We start from the raw sequence: 8,794 nt of genomic DNA on the forward strand, positions 1-8,794 counted from the left end.
TTATAGATCATGGTGATTTAGACTTATTTGTGTAACATTCATAATGATCAGTGATTGAGATGTACTGTGTATGTGATGCTCACCTATGTTGCTTTGAAAATTTACTGCTTTGAAAATCCACACAACATCCTTATGATGACATATAATACAGGTACTGAGCTTTATGGAGTTGAGTAATTGGGTCACACAATTAGGAAAACTGAGAATATGCATCCTAATGTATTAAAATCCAAAATGTGTCCCCTTAAGTCATACTCTTTCTGTTCTTTCCTTTTCAGTGGGCTCATAAGCAACCTAATTTCTCAATCTTTAACATGGCTTCGACTCAAGTATCATTTTAGATGATAGAACAACCTGCTTATCTTTCATGAAACTTGTATGCTTTTAAGTCTTGCAAAGAGAATATGCTATCAATTCCTTACCACTCAGAAGGGGGGGACTAATGAACTCTCAGTTGTGGGGGACTAATGAACTCTCTGTTTTAACATTTTCTACACCAGTAATTGTATTATACAATAGCATTAGGATGAGAAGACTCCTGTGAAAGATTGAGAAAGAGGCTGAGGGGCATAATTCAGAAGGCAGTAAGTTTTCTTCTAACTTTGATGTCTTACTATAGCTTAATAGGTCTTGCCTTAGAAGTTCAGCCTCTTAATATGAGTTTTCACATAACATACTCTTGACAACATACTCTTGACAGCATTTATTATTAATTATCATCTATGAGTTATGAAGGGGAAAGTCATGTGAATGGAATCCAAAAGTCAAACAACAGTCTCTCAGAAGCAATTGAACCTCATCCAACTGCAGCATAATTTGAGGAATGAGCTAGACAGTAATGCTGGAGAAAATGCTTTGCTTAAGCTAGTGATTTAATCTCTCAAAAGTGCCACCAGAAATGAACATGGAAGCAGGGGAAAATGGTCCCACATTAAGAAGTGTCCATGGTTAATCTCACAATAGTTAGCTGTATGTGTAAACCCTGAACTTTAAATCAAATGGATTCTAAAACCTTGAAAGGAAACATGTTTCTTCACCTAACATTTCCCAGCAGCTTGGTGCTGGCAAACTTTTAAGAAGGGTCAATTTTGAGAAGGGTCAAAAGTGCTGAACTCCTGTCAAACGTTCCAGTGTAGATAAAAGCCAATAATTTTCATCTTAATCCTAAGGCCATAGTGTGATCGAATTGGAAATCTACTCCATATGTTCGTAATAATATTTCATAAAAATCCTTTATTTTCTCCATAAGAACCTGGTGAGATTTCAGCTTTATAGGACTGGCTTGTTTGAACCATTGAAACGGTACATAAGAATATCCTTCATGACGATCCAGTATTTGCAAGGCATTGTGACATGCTTGGCTCACTTTAATTCTCTCACCAGCCAGAAAATCTGAATGCACCATCACCCTTTCTCAGGCAAAGAGGCACAGATGGACAAATGATTTTCTCAAGTGTGTCCAGCTTGCTATTCTTCTGCTGGAGGTTAAGGGAAGAATATCCAGCCTCCTCTCACTACATCACACTGGCCTCAACCAGATTCTCTTTAGATTTAGGAAATGATGGGAGTCAGTTCAAGACACAGAACACGTTCTTGTGTTTAGAAGGAACCAAAGCTTGTTCTCAGCTCTCCAGCCCATTTCTCAGCTGAACTTCCAGCCACCGTGATAGCATAATATCATTATTTTATGTAGGAAATTTGGCTATTTACATGGATCTTTAGAATTATTAACCAAATCATTCAAAAAAATATTAAAGGCAAGGAACTTGAATTTGCACCCATAGATTCTTAATGTCCATTATTTATGACTCCTTTACATTAACCTATTCTTCAGAAGTGTTCAGAAAAAATTGTCACTCATTTAGTCCTCTCTAGAATATAAATCCTGAACTGTTTTCTGTGGAACTGAAAAGTGCTCATTTTGGTAAGATTTGGAAGTTTCGTTATTAAAATGAAAAGATTTTGGCACATGAGCAAAAGGTCAGGAAAAAATCACCAGAAATAAGACCACCAGCTCCTGGTTGTATTTTCACACACACACACACACACACACACACACACACACACACACACACACACACACACACACACACACACACACACAGTTCTTCAGTTTCCTATTATCTTATGTAAATGCAACATTGACTCACCCTTGGAAGATAGTAGCAACAGCATTGTATAGTGGAGTGCCATCTCAGCAATGATTCTCAAGTGGAAGAATTTTAAATACGGAAATTAAATGACAAGAAACAGAAGGGGGAGGAAGAAGAGGAGGGAGAGGAGGAGGAGGGAGAGGAAGAAGAAGAGGAAAGATTTATGTGCATCTCCTTTGTGCCAGGTACTTGGCCAGGTGTTCTCAATTAGTTATCAACATCATCTAACAAAGTAGGGTTTATATTCATTTCATAAATGAAACAGCTGAGTCCCTGGCAAGGTCATTGAGCTTCCCCAAGGTCACACAAGTAGTAAATAGAAAACCTAGCATCCAAATTAAGCTCTGACTCCAAAACTGACTTTTTCATTTTACTGAAATAGTTGCCTTGAATCTTAAAAAGTAGTCACTTAACTATATTTGCATCCCCTAATAGCTAGTGTGGAGGAATTCTAATAGAGTAATTCATACACCAGTAGAACTTGCCAAGTAAACGTATTTTAATGATGATAACCAAAGCCTACTCATACAATTATTTAAACAGGTGAGGTGATCATTATTTTCCTCCCTTGCTTAAACAAGGTTTCCATTCATGTAAGAAATATAACGTAGCAGGATGCATGTTAGGAAGAGATAAGACATGCCTCAGAGCCAATACTGAGGGGGTTGAAGGCAGAGACCCGTGATGTGAGAGGAAAGATGGTGATGTAAAATGTACTTTATCTCAAAGAAGCATATGCCTTTGAGTTGTTTTACTGAAAACATTACAGTCCAAGAAGAAAAAAAATACAAACTACAGAGTCTTTTTCTTATTTCCCTCATCAATATGAAGTGATTTATCTTCCTTACCTTATGTTTTACAGCATAAATAGAAAAATATCAATACAATAACTGTGTAAACAACTCCAAATAACTATGCTAAGTAAGTTAGTAAAATATTATCTGTAGAATTGCTATGATGCCATTCATATCTAAATAAATAACATCCCAGATTTTATTTGAATCCGTTATCTTTTAAGCAAAAATACACTGACCTAAGAATTCTGCATTTCTTTTTTGGTGAGAAAGAATTAGCCCTGAAACAACTGACCACAATTAAGAAAAAACTCCAGAAGTGTGGTGAGAACTCACAGGCCCATGCACTTGGTGACAGTCTCTCTTCTGCCCCCTTAGGAAGTTCTGGCTCCACCATGTCTCTTGGCTATTCCTTCTCCCAGTTACTCCATCAGTCTGATGATGCAAAATTCCACCCCAGGTTCTTGTCAGGTCCATCATTAAGTAAACTCCTAACCAGGACTCTCCTTGCCCACCTCCTCCTTCCAGGTCTGAATTAAGAGGTAGGTTAGTTCAAGCTGGCCTTTCTCAACATGTAAAATCAAACCAGAGCAAACGATCACTCTTCCTGTTTACCTCATGCCAGGGAAGATATGGTTGCACCCTTTACTTGCTGCCACACAGCCTTGGCTGCTTGTCAGTGACTTCTTCTGTTCAACTGACACTGGGTCACCCATTCACCATGACATAAGCAGATGGTTGGGCTGTCCCACTCTTATCCAGAAGAGCTATGTTGCAATTGACATTAACTTGAATGTTTGTCAACTAGCAGTACTCCAGCCTATCATTTAGAACCTCCTATCATATGATTTGATTCAGAGGATTCTTACACTGTGGTTGCTGCAACCTTCTGGAACGTGGAAGAGTAAATCATTGAGTAGTGACACTTCCAGAATATAGCAGCCTGAGACTACACCAGCTTTCTCTTGCTTTGGCCTGAAATATAACACGAACACCCTTCTTAATATTCCATTGGATATACTTTATTCCTTTATGTGAGTTCCTACTTTTATGTCAATGGAATTCATTGAATTTAATTCATACGAACTTCAGTTAAAACAATGACAGATCATATTTATTCTGCCACACATACTTAGAACAAAAAAGCCTAAAGCACAGCTCGGATAGTTTTTTGGGGGGAAATGTTTATTTACTATTCTATACTAGCATTTATGAGAATTGGCTGAATATCAGAATCACTTATATTCTAGATTTTTACCAGTCATAATTTCTTCACCTGTGAATAACAGAGAAAGATGCCACCTACTTCATAGAAATCTGGTGAGGATGAAATGATTCCATAGCTGTGAAACATTATAAGCAGTGTTCATATAAATTAAATACTACTAAGCTGTTTGTTATCATTAACCTCCCCAGTATTGTTAGAAATTCAGTCAACTATTTTTCACCTATGAGATGCTGTTGTTGACCTCAGTTTCCTTCACCATGCTCATGTAGACATCATCAGTTGCTTCAAGTGTCAGCTAGAAGAGCTCATAACTGTAACCTTCTCCACATGACTGACTGCCCCTTTGACCCCACTAAGATTTGTGGGATCCTCTACCCTCCTCTCCTGGAAGCAACCCACAGCCAACAGCTGACTCCTCCAAATGACAGAAATAGTCTCATCCTCTCTGGATGCCAAACCTTTGTATGATTAATTATCTGTGACGATACAATGGGAAATATCTGAAGCCCTTCTTAACCTTTTATCACTTCTCTGTTTCCTTCCATCAAGGAGTTCTTCTTAGTTTACCCTCTCAATAAGTGGATTGTACAAGAACTCAAATCTAAGGACTATAGCCTAAGTACCTAAGCAAGATATTGACATCCAGAATATTTTCTTTCTTTCATCTATATTTCCAACTTATTGGTTTTATTTCTATAGTTATGTGGAAACTATATAAATTAAAAATTGTCATACGCCTAACTTGCCAGCCTCATATTATGTGTTTAAATGTTTTCAGGATGATCACTTGGAATTACTACAGTCAAAATTCCTAAAGACTAACGTAAAGACTAGTAATTTCAGTTTTAAAGACCTAGTGACCAAGACCATAGCTGCAAAAATACAGCAACTGTCATGGAGAAGTCTGCTCATTTGTCTTAACAGTTGATGTAAGCCACAGTTAGTTGAGAACAGTGATTGGTGTTGGATGTGAGGACTGCCAAAATGATAGGATCAAGTGTGTCATTTGGAAACTGCTTATACATCCAGAGAGAATGCAGAGAATATTGTCATTGAGCACTGTCATATGCTTTGTGGATAGGTTGTGTCATCCTAGTGACAGCATATCATGCAGAAAGGGTCTCTAAGGAGGTTAGAGGACAGGTCTTTATCTCTTCAGACCTCCTGAGATTACAGGAGCAAGTTTCAATTAAAGACAGTGAAAGAATGAGAGCATCTTGCAGTACTCAGAGCAATGAGAAGTTTCTACTTTACCCCACATCATTATGTTTCATGTCATCATAAAAGAAAAAAAGGAAATATGATTCAAACAGAGAGAGCCATAGGCATCTACCGAGCAATCAAACTTACCCTTCCTCTCAGTTTTCTTACACTCATAGAAAGAAGCACAGTAAGACATATTTTAAGCAGGAAGATAGTGTGTAATTATGTAGTGCCTAATAATTATTTTTGATAAAGTTAATAAAAAATGCATCACACATGAGTCCCCACTAGGTCTGTCAGGTGTATTTATCAGGTTTCATTGGTCAGGATTTAAGTGCTGGAACCTTAACTTAAACTAGACTAACCCTCAGTCACTGGGTAGCTGGATCCTCAGTACCATCTGAGTAAGGTCAAAACCCCATAATAACTGTAAATTGGAGCAGGGAATGTAGTAGCTAGTATGACCTGTCAGGAATTTGAGAGGTGCTCAGATTTCCAATCTGAGATGCTGTCCATTGCTATTGTAAGTATATTGTCTATTGTCTATTGCTATTGTGATACTGATATCCAAATTATGTGTTTCAAAAACATCAAAATTATTTAGAAAGTTGGTAAAATAACAATTCCAGGCCCCGAAATAATGTTTTTGAGGACACAGTACTAAGGTGAAAAGTGGAGTCCAAGAACCGACTTTTTTTTGTGGTGGGGGGAGAGGATGTCTATTTCTGGGAGCTGTCCTAAATTTCTGCACTCTCCTACTTTGAGCCACAGTGCCACTTGCAGCTTTTGGTGGTTAATTGGAAGTCTCACAGATTTTCCTGCCTAGGTCGGGCTTGAGCTGCAATCCTCAGATCTCAGCCTCGAGTAGCTAGGATTACAGATGTGAGCAACAAAGTGCCTGACATTTTTAACAAGTTCCTAGGTGACACTGATGCTATTGCGCTGTTGGTCTTTGGACGAGGCTTTGAAAACCAGCCTTCTAGAAAGAGTTAATGAATGAATTTGCCAGTGATTGACAGCCAATGAAAATTAAGTTTCAAAGTCACAGCCTACAAAGGGGGCTGGGGCAGGAAAAACAAAACATGTAGGCCACACCCTGGCTTATATGAACTCCTCAAAAGGAAAACTACCCAGCCAAGAGAAGCTGCCAGAGAAAGAACAGGACCTGGTTGAAAGAACTGAACATTTGGGATGAGGAAACCTGGACGACGGCCTACGAAAAATTTGACTTTCACCATGTTTTTGCATCATTGAAACCAGTAGAAATGGCCCATAGTTCCCATAGAAGCTGAAACCCCTCCTTTGATTGAAGACAAAGCAGAAGTCTTCCCACTGCAAGGTAATAGGAGGTGTCCTCACACTACAGTCAGCTCTATAGCCATGGATACCTCAAAATGCCCAATGTGTCAAAACTCCTCTCAGCTCCTGTTTCTGCAGAACTCAACCAGTGATAGCAGACCTCCAGATGATGAGGATGAGAACCACAGACCCCACACATAAAAACAAGATTCAGGGGCTCTCCACCGGTAAGTTTTTGAGCTTGAACAGCATGGTAATGGATCAAGCTGATTCATACGATAGCATTTCTGCAAGCCCTGATCTCTTTACTGATCCAATTTGAAGAAATGTAGAAAAAGCCTCTCATTGGTCTGGCTTGAGTGGTGTATATCTGCACAAGATCCAAAAAAGGACTTGATAACAGTATCTTGGGTTAAACCTTTGCTTCTTTGGCCAAGGAGTCCAGAACTATTATAAGAAGGGAGAAGGCATGAAACAGACAGGAATGACAGTAAGCAGTTTTGTACATGACTGATGCTAATTCATTCCAGAATTCCCCCATATGTCTTCAATTATTATGATAACTTAAAAAAATAACAGGAGATTAAAAATGACTACCACTTCTACCATATTTCTTCCATATCTGATGGTGTATGAAAATAAATTTGGAAGTTAATCTTGGCTGTAACCAATAGAACTTAAACTAGATTAAGCAAAAAACCAAGCATATGAGAAGCTCGGTAACTTCAGGAAGAATAGTGGTCCCACTGGCTTCAAACTCTCAAATATACACCAACCTGTCTCTTTCCTCATCTCTTGCTTTGGCCTATCTTTGTATGACACTGTGCTCTCAAATCCATTTTCTCTATGTAGTAGGGGACAAAAGAATATGAAACCATATACATCCCGCCTTCTAGTTCCATTAAAGGCTGGCCATTTTCTTTCCTTTCTCCAGTTTGAACAATTAGGGGAAAATTGAAAGGCACAGTACAGTCTCCTCCCTGACTGTGGGACTAACCATACATGATTAGGAAAAAAAGTCTCCTGGCATTGGTGCATGTTGATTTCACAAATTTGGACATGAGTTGCTTAAAAGAAACATGGGAGGGCAAAAAGCATTATATTTCTAGCAAACCAGAAAGAGCATTTTCCAAGGGAGGAAGTGTATATGTCAGTAAACCCAAAATGCAATGCGGAGAAAACAAGGATTCTGTTCTCAGAGACTGTCATGACAGGGATTGAATTTTTTGCTAGAAATAGAGAAGTCACCTGCACAAGCCTGTAAAGTTCATAATATAATGCAAAATATAGTAGGCTTAAATTTCTTTTTACTTCCAGGCATCTTCATAAAGATACAGGGAAGGGGACCACTTAATATCTTTGGCCATAAAGGACAGTGAGATTCCATCTTACTCCAGCAAGAATAGCCATCGTTAAAAATATGATCAACAACAAATGCTGGCATAGAAGTGCATGGAAAGGGAATGTAAACTAGTGCAACCACTATGAAAGGCAGTATGGAGAGTCCTCAAAAAAACTAAAAACAGAACTACCCTATGATCCAGAAATACCACTTTGGGGAATTATAAGTCAGGATACAATAAAAATACTTGCATGTCTATGCTCTTTCCTGCACTAGTCATCATAGCTGAGTTAGAGAATCAGACCAGATACCCTACAGTGGATGAATGGATCAAGAAAATATAGAATATATAGAACACAAAATTTTATTTATCCATTAGGAAGAATACTATATGTCATTATCAAGTAATTATTATGTTAAGTAAATAAGTCAAGCTCAGATAGCAAAGAACACACGTTTTCTTTAACATGAAGACATTAGATGTAAAATAGAAACATATATGGAAACACAGACAGGGTCATATGCACATATACACAGTCAAAATGACTGAAGTATGGAATCTACAAGGGTGACTTCTCTTCATGTAACTCTTTCAACAATTAACTGACAGTTCAATAAAATGAATACCAGGAAGCTGAAATATATTTTGTATGAAAAAGTGGGGAGCAAAGGGGAAGGGGGACAGACAAATGGAGAGAGGAAAGATAGTAAATGCAATCATAATATTCAATGTACATATATGAAAAAGGAGCCAGGTAACTTGAAAGAATAAATG

Source organism: Dipodomys merriami, unplaced genomic scaffold (genome assembly GCF_024711535.1).
Source record: "Dipodomys merriami isolate MVZ:Mamm:240054 unplaced genomic scaffold, mDipMer1.0.p SCAF_16, whole genome shotgun sequence".
Taxonomy (NCBI): Eukaryota; Metazoa; Chordata; class Mammalia; order Rodentia; family Heteromyidae; genus Dipodomys; species Dipodomys merriami.